The 20,728-nt window shown below is 33.9% G+C and overlaps 1 long non-coding RNA gene across 2 annotated transcripts in view; it reads left to right on the top strand.

The window, feature by feature from the left end:
- Positions 1-18,464, top strand: part of LOC110030126 — a 32,993-nt gene extending 14,529 nt beyond the window's left edge. The window contains exons 2-6 of one of the 2 annotated variants that reach the window (XR_002294622.1): positions 16,581-16,926; positions 17,005-17,131; positions 17,206-17,476; positions 17,551-17,655; positions 18,294-18,464. This is a non-coding gene — a long non-coding RNA (uncharacterized LOC110030126). Of the gene's footprint in view, positions 1-16,580; positions 16,927-17,004; positions 17,132-17,205; positions 17,477-17,550; positions 17,656-17,742; positions 18,095-18,293 lie in introns of those variants that run through there. The other variant, XR_002294621.1, reaches the window with a different exon arrangement.
- The last annotated feature ends 2,264 nt before the right edge of the window (positions 18,465-20,728 follow it).

Here is a 20,728-nt window from a genome sequence, read left to right on the forward strand (position 1 = left end):
CAAAAAACAAACAAATTAGAAATAATAATTGCTGGATATGTAAACAAGAAGGTCATTATGCAAATAATTGCCCTTCGAAAACTAAATTAAGTAATGTAAAATCTATTTCAATAATAAATCAATCTAATCTCCAACCTATTTTTGATCTATCAGAAATAGACAGTGACGAAAAACTATACGAATTATTCGACACTGAATAAAGTCTAATAGACATTATTTATTATGATCAGGAAATAGATGAATACCTGTATTCTGATTAATGTCAGAAAATCATGAATCTGATATAATTAATGATAATAATATTGAATATGAAAGACATCATATTATCTGAAGAAGTCTACAATAAAATAACGAAAAGAAAATTATCTCTATGAACTAAGCATTGCTTTGAAATGCCAATATTTATTTGGAAAAGAAGTATTCATTACAGTATTAGACAAGGAGAACATCCTATAGATATAATTAATACTGAAGGTAGAACACGAATTCCTTTATATAATAAACAAATAAAACATCAAGATTTGAAAGATATAAAGAAACCTGGAAATATAAACACATTTTCTTTGAAGGAATTCAAATATTAATAAAGCTGATTTAAGAAAAGAAATAGATAGTCCTATAACAATATGGATTTATGATGACATAATTATTTATTATAAAAAAGACGCTTTATTAGGAGTAATACAAGGTAATTTATGTTATCAAACACTTATGTTTAATCTACACCCTAATTATGCTGTAAATATTAATGATAAACATTAGACAGATCATTGACACTATGTCATAAACTTGATAAAATAAAGCTAAGAGAAGGAAGTGCTGTATATAGCATTATATATCAAATTGCTTATGCATATAGTAATCAACATATAATCAACATAATACTATAGCTATAGCTTTTAAACCACATAAGGATCCCATACATTTAGATCCACTATTCTCTCATATAGGACAATTAATCCAACCTAAAGAAATAAATGAATTTTGAGAATTTCCGTCACTCGTCTGACTATTATAATCATTAATATTTACTTTTATTTTTTCTAAACTTTCTTGTATATTCCTTAATTCTGTTTATATATTTATCAAATCTTTCTTTTTAGAATTCATTTTTAATAAGATATTCTTCCTCAATCTGTTTGCAGATTATCTTAAGCAAGAGGGTCCATTACACTTTCTTCTTAATTATGATAAAAATATTATATTAATTTATTTATTCCTATTCTAGCATTTGATCCATACATCTCCGGTTCATATCATGTTCTTCGTGAGTTTCTAAAGAAGTTAAAAACTTAACAAGATCATATAGATACTATTCAAACCACAACTCTACATGATTACTTCAGAGATGCAGAATACAGCTTTAGTTTCGTTTTCTACACTAAGCGTAACCAGAATAGAAATATACAACAAAACATAATATTATTACCATTCATAAGAAAAGAAAAATAAAAGATCATACATGCTTAAAATAAAAACTTACAAATATCTTGAGGAAAAAGTCCGTAATTTAGCCACAGTGGCTATCACACATTAATTTACACCAGAGAAAGAAAAGAGAGAAATAAAAAAGTAATGCGGAAGGCTCTGCCTCCAAATAAAGAGAAGCCTCCAATATATAGAGCTTTTAGTTGCTCTGAATCGTCATGACTGACGATTTTTTCTCTAATAATTGAGCAGTTTGACGTCACTGCTTACATCATTTTCAATAATTCACCGCTTCATCTTTTCTTAATTTTTCTAGTGAGTGGGTCCCATATTTTTGCCATCTGTCAAGCTTTCTTGAATAATTGAGATAGTCAATAATTTCGAAGAATCTTTTCACAAGCTTTTGGTTTCTAGCTTCTTCCGTATTTCTTGTATTATATCCCTTTTCTGACAATACATGCACTTATGTAATCTTTCTTTCAGTTGAAGCTTCTGACAAAATAATTCTTTCACTTTTTTACTTGCATTGATATTATTTTTAATTAAAATTGAATGTCATTTTCTATACATAACTTTATGTATTTTTCGAGTAGATTGCTTACAGTGACTATAAATAAATAAATTTTCAGAGCAATGATAAACCCATATAGTAGATATATCAATCTTTTTCGTCTCAATCCATATTTGATATAATTCTTCAGCTTTATTTCTCTGAAATTGAGTTACAACAGATTTATATTTGGGAATATATGGTTCGCTACTAATCTCTATTTGAATTAGAGAAATATTTCTTTCTTTTTATTCATGATAAGTTTGAAATATTTTCATAAATATATTCCAATGCTTAATTACAGAATGAAAAATTTCTAAAACATCAGATATTTGTTTTGGAAGTACTTTGAGAAGATTTTCATCTTCTCAATAAATCATTTTTATCATTCCACATTTATATAATTCAGATATAATTTTATAGTCAGAATTTTCATATATATAAGTAACTTGATAATTTCCAATTGTATGGAAATATATTTGTAAATTAATTCTCTCGTTATATAGAGAAATTTGTTGTCATTCATTTGATATTTCTGTAAAGTTCTTTTTAGGACTTATATCTTTATTTTGTAATATTTTTAAATAGGATGGTTCGTAATTAGAAGAAGTTGATGCCTCTTTATTAATTTTTAATTTATTTAGAATCTTTATCTCTTCAGATATTGATTCTTCTTTTATATTTTTGAGATTAGAGAAATCTCTAATTTTTCTTAATTCACACAGGTATTAATTCATTTTCCTTGATTTCTCCTTTCCTTTGAGAAATCTCTAATTTTTATAGATTCTTTCATAATTCTTTCACCATAAGATATATCACATTCGAGCTTCCATATCTGTAATTCCAATATTTCGAGATAGCTTGATATGTCTGGATTAGACTTTATATCTTCTTTCAGGTTTGAATTGTATAATTCCATATTTTTATCTTGTGATAGATTTATTTCCTGCATAATTCACGAGATAAGATATCAGCTAAAACATTTTTACTTCCTTCTATATATTCTAATTCAAAAGAATAAGTAGAAAACCAACTTTACCATCTTATTAATCTTTTATTTGGTAAAGAGTCTATAATTTTTCCTTTAATAAAGGATATAACTGTTTTGTTATCAGTTCTGATTAAAAAGATCTCATTAAGAAATATTTCAATTTTTTTAGTAGCCTTTTTAATTGCTAAAAGTTCTTTTTCGTTAATATGATAATCCTAATTCTGTTCAGTGGGAGTGTACGTACATGAGCCATATTTGCAGAGAAGTTCTTTCTCATTTCTTTGTGCTTTAAGAATAGCTCCCCATGCAATCTCAGAACTATCAGTTTCTATAATTAAATAATTTCCGGTTATTGATAAATGAAGTTTTGGTAAATTTTTACATAAATTTTTTATTTATTGTGAGATTTTTTGATCTTATTAATTTCAATTCCATGCCATGTTTTTTCTTAACTTTTTTGAAGTGGAGCTCTTAATTCTGCTAGGTTTTTTATAAAAGCTTCCGCATAATTAATGCATTTTAAAAATCGTTGCAAATCTTTTTGATTGTTTATATTTTTAAAATAATCTACTTTTGTTAGAATATGATCTTGTAATTCTATGGCTCATTTATCTATAATTAATCCTAAAAATTCTATAATATTTGTGATAAAAACAACTTTTTTTTTTACTTAATGTTATTCCATGTTTTTTAGCTTTCTGAGATAATAGAGTTAAATGTTTTAAATGTTGATTAATATTTTTTGCTAAATATTAATATATCATCTACATAAATTAAACTGCTATGTGACCAAACCCATGACATTTGAAGCATCTTCTACTGGATTGAGTTCCTCTTATTTTTGTGGTAGCTGTCCCCCGAGGCTAATTTGGAGTGCTGCTGTTAGTTTCAATCCTTTTTCTGTGTGGCTTGAACCAACTTGCAGGAACTGGCCAGTTCAGGGGTTGGAAGACGCATTGACTCGTTTCTGCCTAATTTATGCCGTCTTGTAGTTTTTTATATTAGCACCTGTAATATTTCAGAGTTACGTTTCTGCCTAATTTATGCTATTTTCTGCCTCATAGCCAAGCTAATTACATATTATAGTGTTCAGAAAGGCTGGAGTTGAATCAAATTGGCTATAAATAATCGTAGACAACCCAAGAAATGTGCAATTGTGTGTTCTTTGGGTTCAGAAAGGTTCGATGTTCAGTCTAGCTGTTCAAAATAAGTAGCATATTTTTCCACTGGCCATTCTTATTGCTGAAGGTGGTATAGCCGAGTGAACACCTCTTATCAATAGTGTTATAAAAGAAATTTACGTTGTAATTCTTTCTTCATATTGCTCATTGTGGTAATCTTGGATCGACGTTTCCTTTGTCACATTCTTTGATTCGAGAGATCTGAAACAAAAATTGAGCAGTAGGGCAAACCATAATAAATTCATAAAAGCACACAATTTAATATGGAAAAACCAGAAAACGAGAAAAACATGGAGCCACACCACACCAAAAGTTTCAATATGAAATGAGGAGAAATGTATAGATTACACCACACCTAGAGTTCCTTTCTATAGACCTTAAAGTCATGAATGCTCACCCTCTCTTGATCACACAGATCAAACCGCAAAAAACCAACACAAAACCCGCTGCATCGCTTACTCTATCCCGTTCTTGTTATAGACACTGCTGGGAGATACCTTCTTCATATAAAAGTCGAGGACCGGAAGAGAGAATGCTCCTGATGCTAGAGCACCACTCCTAGGCGCTTACTTTCCACATGCTCTGTCTAGAGTTATTTTTTTGGGCATTGGATTGCCTGTCCCAAGTTTTGAGTTTTCGGTGTCTTTGTTTCCTAACTTGAAAACAAACATACCATAGCGCAGCTGTGTCCCTTTCTGGGCGTTGTTTTTCTAAGCCCTTGGTTCTGTGGGTTTAACTAGTGCTGGGGTGCCCCTTGGGCACTGGCGCGCCCCCTTGGGTGTTGAGGTGGCTGTAGCCAAGCGTTGGGGCGCTCCCTAGCTTGTTGCTTGCTGCTCCTCATCGCCAATCAGGCTCCACACAACAATCTCTCACTTGAAGACTGGTTGCATTTAATCCTCTCTAATTTGTATCTTTCATGGTGTATCATAATGTGGTTCACCCTGCCCTCAACCTTCTTGAACTCCCATTGATGCTAAACATAAACTCAGTTTCTCAATAATCACCACCTTAGTCAATATATTTACAGACTGCTAGAAGAGAGCGAATAAAATGATACCCCAGCTGAATATGTAATGTCATAACATGAACAAAAACTTTTTTAGCTAGATGAATAATACTTATACTATCACTATGAAGCTTTCTAATCTATTGCAGCTTTCCCAATTATACCATAAAACTCTGCAACCAAATCATCTTCTTGCTAGCTTTAATGATAACAATGTATTCAACTTTTATAGTTCAAAGTGTAACAATTTTCTGCAGCCTAACAGCCTAGAAGCCCAACTCATTGCTGTATTCCCCAAAATGAAGATATACATTTTAGATTTCTTCTACAATCTATATCCCCTGCCAGATGTGAATTTATATATTATTATTGAAAAATCCTTGCAGTTCCAAAACAAAGTGCTTTGTTGATTAGAATTCACTTTACCATCTCTTAATAATATTTGTTTGGATTATCCATGTACCTACTGACTACTTTCACTACATGTGCAATATCTGGTCTTATAGATATCATCACATACATCAAACTTTCGACTGCTGAAGCATAGGGGGTTCTTCCTATCTTTGCTTGATCTACTTCAAACATAGGCGATAATTCCTTAGATAGCTTGAAGTGACTACCTAAGGGGGTGCAAATTGATTTTTACTCACTTATGTTGAACTTTTGTAGAACTTTCTCAACAGACTCTGCTTGAGATACCTTCACATATCTGCACTCATGTCCCTATTGATTCTCATATTGATGATCTTATTAGTTGGATCTAAATCCTTCATCATAAACTCTCTTGATAAAATTGCTTCTACAAGTCTTAATCTACATATTTGCTTCTGCAACCAACATGCCATTTATATATATAAACGAAACACTATATAGTAATTATCAAAGCTATAGTAATTATCAAAATTTTTGATGAAATAACAATACCCTGCTTGACATTTCATGCACCCAACGTCTGACATGAACTTATTAAACCTTTTGTATCATTGTTTTGGGGTCTATTTCAAGCCTTATAGACTCTTCTTTAACCTGTAGACTATGTCTTCTTTCTCTGGAGTCTTATAACACGGTTGCACCATAGATTATTCTTCTTCCAGATCACCATGTAAGAAGACTATCTTTACATCAATTTGCTTCAGATGCTCTTCTTCTGCTATCAAGCTTAACACAATTCTGATATTTGTCATCTTCACTACACGAGAAAATATCTCAGTGTAGTCCACTTATTCCCTCTGCTGAAACCCTTCACTACATTCCTTGCCTTATAACATCTACTACCATCTGACTCTCCTTTCAATCTGTAGATCCATTAGTTGTGCAATGCTTTTTTATCCGGTAATTTTGCTAAATCCCAAGTTTGATTTGACCTTAATGACTGTATTTCATCATCCATAACAAACTCCCACTCCTTTGAAAATACAACTTGAGTGACCTCTTCAGAGTTTTCTGATTCACCACTATCAGTTAGCAAAAGATAATATAATGAATGAGTGTATATATATATATATATATATATCTTCGTTGAGGCTTTGCTAGGTTTCGCCTCAGGCGAAACCCTAGCTCTGCTACCTGTATGCCACGCTCGTAGAAGAAGGGGAGTGTGCTCCTCTGTTCTGTCGTCGCATGTTTCGTCGACGAGCTGTAGGGCTGATCGGGATCGTGATCCGCCTATTTCCCGGGTTCGATGACCCGATCGAGTTGCGCCTGTGCTGCTTGCATCTCTGTTTTCGACCAGTACACGCCTTCCCTCCTGCGATTGTTTCTGCAGGTTCGACAACCCGATCGAGCTACGCTCTTGCTGTGTCGTCGCTGACTTTTGCTTTTGTTGCGGGCTGAAGTGAAGGATCCTCGTTATGGCGCTTTCTTCTTCTTTGGTTGATCCTGACAAAGCTTTTTTCGCTCACGTGGTGGGTAATCATCTTGCGGAATCTACTATTGTCTTCCCCTCAAACTACAATATGATAATAGTGATTTTAGGTGTTCACGGAGGTCAATAATCTTTTATGGTTATCGACATAAAATTATCGCATGTTAGTTAGTTTGTAGTCTGTTCTCAAAAATGAATTAAAGTTCGCTTTTATTGAGAAATTTCAGTGGGGGCACCCACCTACGGAAGTTATCATAATGAGTGTTGATGATCTCAAACTTGTAGGCAAGCGGAAAGTGGGACTTTTGGATGGGAGACATGTGTTGATTCAGTTAACCCTAGCTGAAGACTATGTTCGGATTTTCTTAAAAAAATATCTCAACATTGCAGACAAGTCAATGAAGTTACTTAAATGGTCTCCTGATTTTGACCCAAATCATGAGTCTCTTACTGTTCCGGTATGGATTAGTTTACCTGGTCTCAAGTTGCATTTCTTTAATCATCAGGTTATTTATTCTATTGGAGCCATTCTTGGAGATCCTATTGAAGCTAAATATGCCCACCTTTAACCTAACCAGGCCTTCTGTGGCCAGAATACTTGTGGAAAGAGATATTACCTTACCTGATATTACTGAAGTATGGCTGGGCACAACTCACAATGGATATTGACAACCAATTGTCATGGAACATAATCTTTTTTATTGTACCCACTGTAAGATGTTTGGGCATACACTTGATAAATATCACAGGCTTCATCCAAACTTGAAAGCTAAAGCTCAAGCAAACAAAGAGGGGTCTAACCCCATTGCTATGGACACATCTGCTCAATCTGTGGAGGAAGTTCCCACAAGACAGGATTTGCCTGTGGATCCCCCCTTGCCAACACCGCAGTTCTTGACGAAGAACATTACACTACATGTACAGATCCAAATGTGTTTATACCATTCAATGTTTTTGAAGAAGGCCCACCTACATGCAAGGACACACGAGAATGCTCCCTCTCCCCTGATCCGATAAAAAATCAGTTTGTACAATAACTAGTTGCTTCTAATGTTCAAAAACCTACACATGTTCGACACACTTTAGACCAATCCACTGACCAGGCGAGCCAATCTTCGGATGAGAAATGACAAGTATATTCTAGGAGGAAGAAGAAGAATGGAGGCACGGGAATGTGTTGGATGGTACATTGGTTACTACTGGCAATGACACTCATCTCATCAATTTATTAGCTGGCTCATTCCCTAGAACTAAAAGCAGAGGCAAGGAAAAATTGGGCCGCTCTTTAGTTACCTGATAATCCGAATTTTGACACTTTTTTGGTTTTATTTTCTTTATCTCTCATGTATTTTTTCATATTTTTTCTTTTTGGAACTATTTGCATATGGTAGTACCGACTAGGCAGGGTGTCATGTTTGGGCCCTCCCACGCAATCTATCTGTATCTTACTTTCTTTTTAATATATTGGCCATTGGGCTTTCTTAATATATATATATATATATATATCAATAATGTCGTTATATTGGATTTTTTATCTTTAGTAGCAGATGTCTGAGGAGCTTTCTGTGCTTCATTAGATTGAGTGCATATCCTTTCTCTATCTCTCCGATCATCATTGCCTTCTACCTCAACATATTTGATAACTCTTTAGAGGTAGCTGACGAATAATCCTAAGTTTTGTTCCTATCTTTCTACATCTCCATTTCATTGAATATCACATTTGACTTCTGATGTACTTTTGACTGATAGTCTATGAATTTATACCCATATTTATGTGAGCCATATCTAATGAAAGCACATTTGGCTGATTTTGAGTCAAGTTTACTTTTGTATCCAGAATTAACATTAACATATGCTGAACAACCAATAATCTTAAGTGAGATAGATTTACCTCATTGTCATTCCATGCTTCTTTAGGTAAGCCTTCATTCACAGGTACTGAAGCACGATTTATCTGATAAACAACTGTGTTTACTACAGCCCAAAACTTCTTTGATAAACCTGCATGCAACCTCATACTTCTAGCACTTTCTGTTGTTGGTTCTATTCATCACTCAACCACACCATTCTACTTGGAATAGTGAACTCATGTCTGATCGCATCTGAAGCTCAGTGACTCTTGAACCTTTGATTAAAATGCTCGCCACCATTATTTGATCTGAGACATTTCAACCCCAAATTTGTCTCATTTTTTACAATGGCCTTTCACTTTTTAAACACACAAAATGCATCAGATTTTTATTTTAAGTAAACCCATACCTTTCTGGTGTGATTATCTATAAAAGTGATAAAATAGTGGAACCTCTAATTGACTGAACTAAAGTTGCATCTCATACATCAGTATGCACTAACTCCGACTTCTTAGACTTCACTAATGACCCACTTTTGGAGGAAAAAAAAACATTCTCTTGCTTGACATATACACAGTCTTCGTAAAAATCAAAATCTATAGATTTTAAACTAGAAGCCTGTTCTTAGAAAATTGGGACTTCATTCCTTTTTCGTTCATACGATCAAGCCTGCGGTGTCAAAGACCGCATTAATCTTTATTCTATCTACATCAATGGATTCTGCCATCTCATTAATCAAGTAAAGAGTGCCTTCAATGTTGCCATGAGCCATCACCATTGTCCCCATGGTCACTTTTCATGAATCGCCTGTGAAAGTATTCACGTACTTTACCCTATAAGCTAGCTTATCGAGATCAAATTTCTCTTCAAAAAACTTGAAACATGTCTAAATTTATTGAGCTTCCAGACTGTTTAATTTGACAACCTGATATCAACATCACTATTTTCTACAATACTGCAGTCCTTGTTCTCTCCCAAATACACCTACCCTTGATCACTATGAATGTTTTTTTTTCAACACCTCTTTATTGGGGTAAGCATGAAAAGAGACACCTGAGTCTACTATTCAAGATTCAATACTGTCTAGAGATAAAATCAGGGAGTCACATTGGATTTTGCTTGTGGAGATATTTGTAGAGATTTCTATCTTTACCTCTACCACTAGTATTCTTCGGAACTTCACAGTTCTTCTTAAAGTGACTTTTCTTCTCGTAAGTTGTACTATTCACCTCTGTCATTTCCTCTTCTTGACATGGACTTTCCTCTTCCATACTTGAATCCGTCTCTACCTATATTTCTATCAAGATTCCTTCCTTTGTTTTCAACATTCAACGTAGATTTGAAGTTCCTCTGTTTGCCTTCTTGTGAACTTCTTTATTGAACAGTAACCCTGCGATGTCATTAAAATTTAACTTCATATTACCTAAAAAGTTATTCAATGCTGTAACTAGTCTATCCCAGTTATCTGACAATGAAGATAGAAGTAATATTGCTTTGATCTCATTTTTGAATTTGATGCCCACTAAACACTAGTTTGTTAGTGTTGAAATTATTTAAATGTTCAACAATAGAACTCCCTTCCACCATCTTCATTGTCTCTTTAACAGAAAAACATTATTTGAAGTTGAATGCTTCTCATATAATATTGTTAGTGCTGTCATGTGATCCATGGTAGTTTTCTCATTAATAATGCTGAAAGGAACATATTCGTAAAGTGAAAATTGGATCAAACCTAATGTTGCTCGATAAAACGCATCCTATTCTTCCAGTGATAGATTCAAGCTTTTTAGTGATTCCTTTCAGTGATATAAATGATTTTTTTTTAATATAACAAATTTTCAATTTATCTTTTCTAGAACGTAAAGTTCGAACTTTTGGACTTTTTCAGCTTGCACCTCATCTCATCGACCATTGCTCTCACTTGAATTAAAGATCTTCAAAAAATTCTAATCGATTCACATCCAGATCACGCCTCAGAAAAACACATCAAATTGAGAGATCAAGTACAAAAATTGAACGTAAGAGCACTATACAAGAAATCCAGATAAAAACATAAGATTTAACCTGGAATAACCCAAAAATATGAAAAAAGAAACTAAGGCGCCGCATCGTACTAAAAACTCTACTATGAAATGAGGAGAAATGTATAGATTACACCACACTAAGAGTTTCTTTCTACAAGCCTGGAACTCACAAATGCTCCTCTCAAGATCGCACAAGAGCAAATTGCATAAATCCAACATAGAACTCACTGCACCTCTCACTCTGCACCGCCCTTTTTACACACAATGTCGAGAAATATCTTCCTCGTATAGAAGTTGAGGACTTAAAATCCCGATCATAAGAGAAACCACTTATAATGTTGCCTTTACACGTGCTTTGTTTGAAGTTCTTGGTGCAGGATCGCTGGTCCGAAGTGTCAGGTTTCTGATGTCTCGATTTTTGAACCTGTAAAAGAACGTACCACGACGCAACTGCACCCTTCTTGGGCACTACCATTCTATGCCCTTGGTTCTGTGGGCAGAACCGGTGGTGGGGCGCCCCCCTTGCGCATTAAGGCACTATTTGGGCGATGGGGCACCCCCCTAACTACCATTCTATGCCCTTGGTTCTGTGGGCAGAACTGGTGGTGGGGCGCCCTCTTGCGCATTAAGGCACTATTTGGGCTTGCTACTGCTTTTATTGCTTTGTTGTCTTGTTGCATGCTACTCCTCGCCAATTAGGCTCCACACAACATTCTCTTCACATTTTTTCACCGAGGAGAGGCATTCTTCCTCAATTTAATTGCTACAAGTTTAGCAATTTATTTTTGGGGAATTTCTTTAAACTAAAGAAATCACTTTCTCGCATGTAGCCAACTCATCAATTCATCCAGGTCTAGTCTGCCTTCAGAATCCGGAAGGTCGATCTTGATACCAAAATCAACAACCTTGTGATGTCTATCTCTCCTCCATGCTTGTAGGGGACTGGGTCTTATCGCTGGAAGATTCTTGGTGAAAAGGGTTTTCACCTTTTTCCTACTCCGTATCCACACCAGGTTCTACGGTCTGGTCCTCATAAATTTTTTCTTCAAGACAACAAGCCGCTTCTGTAATCCCCTGATTTCTTGTTGTAAGTCTATGACAACTATTTCTCGGTTGTTTCTTGCAACATTTCTTCGTGGCAGTTGCTGTTTCATTGGGAAGTTGTAGCGGAAAGCGAGAGGTTGAAGGAGCTGCCAAAAGAATTGTAGAAAACCCAGCCATTAAGAATAAGAAGATAGAAAATTGCCCCTTTCCTTGCTGGAATTTGCTAGAAGTTTCTTGGACCGAGGTTGAGCAGCCCACCGAGAAGATTAGAGGCACAATAATTTATCACAACCTGAGTTTCAAGAGCTTGCTTGTTCTTCTTGGTGCATAGATTAAAGGATGGAGGAATCTGCTGTTGTGGCTGCCTCTGCTCTGGTTAAAAAAAATGTACCCTTGACCGGAAGCTCAACATGAAGCAAAGCAAAAGAAAACAATTCGTAGAAAGACAATTCTTGAACTGAAAATTCAAAACTTTCCTTGCAATCGAAATGCAGCAGAAAGGAGGTATTCTAGAACCGCAACAGGAAAGAAAACTAAACGGAATAGTTATACCGAGTAGGGAAATGAGAGCAGAATTTTTGCAAAACAGCAATCATGAATTGCTGAGATGAATTTTGGAGGTAAAAGAACAACAAAAGGAATATTATTGATCTAAAGAAAGCACAATAGTACACATGAAAAGACACAACATGAGTTGTCAACTCCAAGATACGGCTACAAGGAAGATGAACAGGTAGCCCAACCTTCACAAAAAGAAAGAAACTGACAATTCTAAAACCCAAAATATACCCCAATACACAAAACAACCATCCAAATAGAAAAACACATAAAAACATAACTAAAACATAAAAACTAAACTGTTATATAATGTGGATAGCACTAGTACGAGTGCTTACAAAATTTGTCATTTTAAGAAGGATAAGTGGTCATCCTCTTCTGCTTTCCTAAAGTATAATTGGTGTAACACTTTTCTTGCTCATTTTTTGGTAGTTTATTTTGTTTTTTTTATTTGCAATCACTTATAATGAGTGTTTTTACTTATGGCCGATTGGCATCACTTTTATTTCTTATTTATTTATTTTTTTCTTTTATTTTTGAAAATATGTATGGTTGGTATGAGTTTTATATATTTTTATTCTTTTGTTTTAAAAAATAATTAACTTGTTTTTAAAAATACTCAAAACACCTGAATGATATTTTCAATGTTTTTTTAAAACCAACTAGTTAAACCAAATATGTTTTATTTCAAATCAAAACGCAATAACAAAAAAAAAAAAAAACAAAAATGATTACAAAGGGCCTCCTAACTATCGGTCATAGCCTCATTCATCAGTCATGTCATGGAAGGCTTCGAAAAGTTTTCTTGTGTCCTAAGTGCTATCTTAGAGAGGTGCATTTGCTTATGTTCAAGGTGAGCATGTTCTTGTTCTCAGTGGTGAAGATTCATCTATTTCCCCACCTATATTTTTTGTCAAGAGGGATAGTTTCTCCAACAACATTTGGTCAAGGGGTGATTTGTAGCGGAATCTCAAATGAGAATTTTCACAGGCTTGGATGTATAGGGCAAGTTAGTCTGAATCATGCAAAATTTATTTTGCCCTCTTTAATTTTCTTAATTTTTTTCTGCATTGCACTTTTCTAATGTTAAATGCTTGCATAAACTTTTAATTTTTGGATATTGATGTGATCCAATGTTAATGATGAGGAGTATTTTAATATTAAATCTTAGATATTACAATTCACTCTCTTATTGTGCTATAATCATTAATATCATACTTTTCATGTAATCAGCTAGATCTTATTGATTTGTAGATGTTATTATGGCGATTCAAGTATTGAACGTAATGTTCATACTTGTTTTTTGAATTTATCCATTGCTCGCAGCATAACATTGTTGATCAGTTCATCATCATTGTATATTTTTGGACATATCTGAGTTATTTTACCATAGTTTATTGTAAAACACTTGTAATTAGTATGATGATTTGTTGTTTTTTCAGTATACATAATATGTAGTAATTTATTTTCATTCGCTTTGTGTTGAATCTCTCGTGTTCATTATGTGAGATTTGATTGGTTGAACGTTGAAAGAAAATTTAAGTATGAACCAATAGTTTGTATAAAAGCCGAATTTCGAGCTCCGAATCTACTTTTAGTTTGATAACTAGAGTTTATATTCTAATGGCATACTTCATTTTAGATTTGTAAACTCCCTCTAGACAAACTATTAATTTCCCACCTTATTAGATCATGCAAGCTTTAATATTTGAATTGAATATAATACAAAAAATTACATCTTGTATCCAAATTTTGGTTTGTATGTAATGCAACTTTTGTGACCGATTTGGAAATGTCTCTTTGTTTTTGTGCATTTAAGAAATGTATGGTTCACATTAAGTTATCATCACTTATTTGGATTCCGGAAGGCATAAGACTTAGTTCATCATGATCTACACTTATTTCAAATGCACATTTTACAAACATTTGTGGGCACAAATGTTGGTATCTTAATCTATGATATAGTCATGACTTAATGGGTGTAGCGACTAATATACTTTATGATTGAAAATATCTCATAGTGTATGTCTAAATTCTTTTGGTATGGAAGGTTTGGTGTAATTCAAAGTATTGGTTGCATTTTAACCCCTTATATTTATGATTATTAGATTAGCTTAGGTTTATATATTCTAGCTAGTTTATGTTAAGCTATTTCTAGTATATGATTTTTATGTTAGTTTGCACTTGTTTTAAGTGAAGGTGCCGCATATGGTTAGTCTATACAAGTCAATGCATTACAAATTATGAGCTTTACATACATACCATCCAATTCTTATGTATTTACATTTCTAACAGTTGAACTTCCCTTTTTCCATCAATAGTATTCACATAAAAAATGTCACTATTTTAACTATTAAAAAATGATGCATTTTTTTGTAATGTAGTGTATGTGAAAATAATAAACTTTAGGTTTTAGATGTGTAAATGCATAGGAATTGAGTGGTCTGAGTGTAAATTTTCCTAAGAATGAGGAGAGCCAAGGCCGGGGAGGAAGTGAGGGATTTTTATTATTTATTTGTATTTTCTAAGAATGGTGCAGGTAAGCATGCTAGCGTCAGAAAAAATTTAATGGTGCAAGAAAATATTTTATTTGCTTGATGGAAAATAAACTAAATATATTTGATGATTTCTCCTTCACTTATATTCTATATTTTATTATTTAATATTCATTCATGCTATTTTAGGAAGGCACTAAAATTTTTTGATATATTATTTTTCATTATAGTAATTTATCTTTGGAAGATTTATATACATACAACTCAAATCCTATGTATTTACAGATGGAACATCTATGTTTCAATCTTTACATCTATATCACATGTAAAATTATATATTATTTTTTATTGAAGTTAAATAATAATTTTTGTTGTTGTGATATAAAAAATTTATGTGGTATCAACGTGTTGTTATTAATATAGCTCTTGACTCTAGCAACACAGATGCGCTGGTCGGGCATCGATTTCTCCCGAGTGTAGGGTGTGGTACTTGAATTCTTAGGCGCATGAGAGATGACCAGAGGCTATTATACAAGCCTCCAGGCACTCTTAATGTGCCTAACAATTTGAGTACCATCTCTTTAAGACCAACTGTGCTAGGAGGGATTTGAACACCTGACCCGAGGAGTTTTATAGAGAGGATGCTACACACACCCACAGATATATATATATATATTCTTTGTTTTTTCTATAGTGTTCTTCTCAACCCTTTTATTTTCTTTATACTCTTTTTCTTCTTGTTGCTTATCATGAGCAAGTATTATGTGCGGCAATCGTATGTGCGGATTGGTGGTATTGAGGTGATATTCACTTGAATACCATCCCAATAGCACCAATCCACACTTAGATCATCTGCAAGTAATATTTTTTAGCCTATCACGGTATCCAAATTATGCTTATTGGCATCATTGGTCTAGTTTTTTTTTCTCCTTAATCCTAATAGGTGCATCTAATATTTTTATTATGGACATTGAAACACAATTTCCTTTCTCTTAAAGATAACCCCCTCTTTGCACAACTTAAGTTTCTTATCTCCAACATAAAAACTATTGTTCGCATTCTTAGAAAATCATCCAAATTGGAAATCTCATGTTCTTAAAATTTTTGTGCAAATGGATTTGAGGGTTTTTTTTTTGGATTGATCTGTGTTGTGTCCTCCAAAGTTTTTAGTTCTTGACGATGGTTTGATAAGTCTTAATCCTTTGTGTGCCCGCTAGATGTTGATTCATCAGAGGTTGATAGTTGCCCTTTATTCGATCATTATGCCTCAACTTCTACGTTATGTTCTTTATCTAACTATTGTTTTAAAATCTAGAGAATAGCGAAGCATCATGTCAAATCCACAAATTGAACTCATTATTTATCTCAAGAATGGTATCCACATAAGTGTAAAAGAAGAAATGTGGCTCAATATTTATCTAATGTCTAGGACATGGTTGATCTATTACTATCGCTGGATCACCTCTTGATCTTAAAGATGTTCTATTATACACTTTGAATTTGTTACCCTTCGTCTATCAAGCTTTTGAAAATAGCTATTCAAACTACTGTTTAGACCATCAGTTTTGACGACTTTTACATTTTATTAGGTAATGAAGGAATCAATGTTGAAAATGAAGTTGCTCGAGAATTACAAGTTATTCAATCCATTAATCCGACCACAATTTTCTCTATTAGTTGTGGTTGTGGTTGTGGTTATTCCTTCTCACATCATTATCGAAGTAGTCATTTCTCACCTACTAGCTCTAGTGGTGGCAAAACCTTACAATCACCTCTCATGACACTACCATCACCACAAGTCGCGGCCATGATACCATCACAGCCATCAACCATAACCAAGATACCACCAGCACAGTCACCATCAGCTGCTATTGATGCACCGTACAGTTCAAGTAGCACGAGCAACCACCATCAACTTCGATTAGTAGGGAACATGTAAGTTTAATTTAATACTGACATTACTGCCTTAAATTTTTTTAATTTAATAGAGAACCAATCATATGTTATTTTTAGATTTAGTCCCTACACATAAGCCATCCATTTCATCAGAGATATAATTCGAAGCAAGTATGACCATCTATACTTATCCTAGAGGGAGATCCCGATGATAGCTCGGGATATGTGATTTGGGGATTTGAAGGTAAACTCTGTACACAATAATTACAATTATGTATTTATTTTTATGAATCTAACAATTTCTAATTTAATTTATAGAAGCAATGGTCCTGACCCCTCAAGGAGGAAACACACATTCGCAGGAACTTCGAGCATAAGGTAAGTGATCGTCTGTGCTACTAGTTTGGTGTTAAACGTCGGACACGTGAGCGCCCCTTGTGGCTGGGCGAGAATGTGTTTGTCACAATGCTGAGGGCCTGGGACTCTCCTGAGTATCAGAGGAAGAGGTAGCATGGAAAGTTGAATTACTGCTCTGATTTCAAGGACAAAGGTTGGATCACTCCCACACACGGAGTACAAGAGGAGGCTGGTAAGACTTATTTTTTTTGACATTAAATCTAATTTTACATTAACTATATTCTAATTATTTCATTATACTAACAGACACTGGTGAAAGGACAAGAGCCAAGTGCTACAGAGTTACACAAGCATGCCCATAGAAGGCACTCAGATCAATTCTGGGTGGACAACAAATAGCATGTGACCCAGGTAATTCACAATGTTAATGGGTATAAAATTCAAATAATTATCAAAATTTATGTAGTCTCTCACTTTCATTAATCATATGTCTTTTAGAGGCCTTCTAGAGGCTCAAGGAGAGCCGATCTCTCTAGTCAGGCTGTGGTTTGGGCACATCTCACGATCCTTCTCAGTACAACTTTTAGAAAGAGGTTTTCGGAGGGAAGAAGAAGGGTTGGGGTCCCAAGTGCCAGCCTATGATACCTGCCTGACCTCTAGCAGATCCGGTGCATCCACTTCCACTTCACAGGAGGAGGAGCTGCATCACCATGTTGCTGCCCAGTTACCCGCTCTAAAATTGGAGATGAGGGCTGAGGGTGGGGATGATGAGGAGATGACACAACAGAATGAGGAGGATGAGTAGAGGATTATTTTTTTGTTTGTTTGCGTAATAAACAATTTATTATTAATGAGCATTGTTTTTATTGTGTAGTTGTATATTTCATTTGATTTAATTCAAATATTTTTCTCTTATTTTTGTATATGATTTACTTGTTAATTAGTTTTGTTGTTGTGTTGTACTGTGTTTTGATTGCACTGTTACAATTGCATATGTATAGATTGCAGTGTTGAAAGAGGGCTTTAAATTTTTTTTTCTGATGGTACAGGTTTTCGACGGCATTTCGACGACATTTAGACGACTTTTTGACGGTCTATCGAACAAACGTCTGGACAAAATGCTGCACTTTTGCCACGGACAAAACCGTCGGTAAATTCCCACAATTAATTGACGGTTGAGCGACATTTTACCTACGAAATCATAATACTTTTCCGACGACAGTGTAATTGACGGTTGAGCGACATTTTACCTACGAAATCATGATACTTTTCCGACGACAGTGTAACACTTTACCTATGGAAACTCGTGTCGCTTATATAACCGCCGGTTAAGCTACGGTAAAATACATGTGTTTGGATCTAAAGTGACTGTTATGGCATGTCGGATACCCATTGGTTAATGTAAACCATCGCTAAATCCGTCGGTAATTTTATTATCAACAAACATTTTTGTTTCGTCGACTTTGTGATTGTTAAACCGTCGGTAATTTTATTACCAACAAACGTTTTTGCTACGTCAACTTTGCGATTGTTAAACTGTCGGTAAATATATTACTTACGGTTTATCTGTTATTACCGATGATATTTTACAGTCGGTAATAAACTAAATTCTTGTAGTGGTTTCAACATTTAGAGTTGTAATCGATCGACCTCACAAAGATGAAAATGAAGCCATGGTCAGGGGCAACTAATTATTTAGGGGGTAAATGAAATCAAGTGATATATATTGAAAATGTTGTAACAATAGGGTGCCACTAATAGAGGGCAAAATATTTATGACGTTAAGAAAGTTTGTAAAGAAAATGATTATGATTGATGGGCAAAATACATTGATTGATTATCGAAGATACTGATTTAATGTTTCTATTTGTTTTTGTAAAATTACTGTGTTAATGTTTATCTATATTTGCTCTTAAAATTAAATTTGATGAATGATTCTATGTGTGGCTGAAAATTAATTTGTTCTAAATCAAAGTTAATTTTATTTTTACCTTAAATCATTGTCACTTAATGTAATCTGTGCGTCAGGTTTGTGATCTCTCTCAGCTGTTATTTGGCATTCTAGTCATGAATGAACATAGAACTATTGTTCCAAACTATAGCATTTGCAAAATTGTATATATATATGTGTGTGTGTCTATATATATATATCTATATATATATATATATATCTATATATATATATATATATATCTATATATATATATTTATAAAATGGGTGGGGTTGGAATATTTAGAACAATCTTGTTAATCATTAGATGTTTTGGTAAACTAAATTCTAAATAAGTCTTTTAGTTAATTCATAAATGGTTGTTGGCTTATTTATGATGAATATCTACGGATATGTTATCCTTATTTTTCCTCCTACAATCAAATCTGTCAATCCTAGTTCCAAACAGTGTCCCGCTGAGATGTCTTTTTTCATTCAGACTCGGCATTTTCAGCACTTTTAACCCACCCTTTTCCATGGAACTTTAACCCTTTTCTATGGAAGTCTTTAATCTCCGCACTTTGGTACTAAGCAAGCCTATGAATCTTTAGGTAAGTCTAATATACAATAATTTTCCTCTAATTATTAGCCTGTTGTATCCCTTTTTTAATTTTTTTAGAAAAACTTCTTTGCTGGAAGTGTTATCTATGTCATGTTTCTTACACAGCATCTGCACGTGATTGACTTACAGGTTAGTTAGTTCCAATCATACATTGGTTTTAGCTGTAAAAAATACAAAATTCTCTCATTCTGAAATGGCAACACATGCTCTTTGGGCTGAAGCTTACGCCATACTTCAAAAAGGGACGGTCACTTATATTTTTTATATTTAGTTCTCTTGCTGTTATTTAGGCGCACTGATTCTGGAAAGCATTATGTTTAAAGAGTTTACTTGCGGAAAGCTTGACGGTGGCTGATTTTCATGAAGAAAGAAATAAGGCTATGAGCTAGTGAACCAAACTAATTGGAAAACCCAGAAATTTGTTATGCTATAACCGACCTTGATTACATTCAACTTTGTTTTCTATATTATTCTTATGGCTACCTTTTGCATAAGAAAGGGATCATCTTTTTCTGCGTTTAGTGGGGTAGAAAATCTTAACTCAATTATTGCATGTTGTGGGTTAACTTTGTTTGAAACTCCAAACTCTCGCAATGATAATATGAATGTTAATCAACTCAATTAAAATCGTTTTCCTCCTCAAGGATTGCTCGAAAGGAATTAGTTCAATCAACTCAATTCATTTAAAAATACACTTATATCTGTGCATTTTCACTCATATAAGTGCATATGCACGTGCGCGCACACACACACATATATATAGACACACACACATACCTTAGTACTATAGTTTATAAATATATTCATATTTTAGGCATTCATGTGTTTACGTTACATATAACATTTTTTAAAAAAACATTAGTATAGATATTTGTGCGTGTGTATTTAAAACTAAGAGACTTGGCTTAGATAAAAAAAGGTGACTCAAACTC

The sequence above is a fragment of the Phalaenopsis equestris genome, unplaced genomic scaffold (assembly GCF_001263595.1).
Source record: "Phalaenopsis equestris unplaced genomic scaffold, ASM126359v1 Scaffold000661, whole genome shotgun sequence".
Taxonomy (NCBI): Eukaryota; Viridiplantae; Streptophyta; class Magnoliopsida; order Asparagales; family Orchidaceae; genus Phalaenopsis; species Phalaenopsis equestris.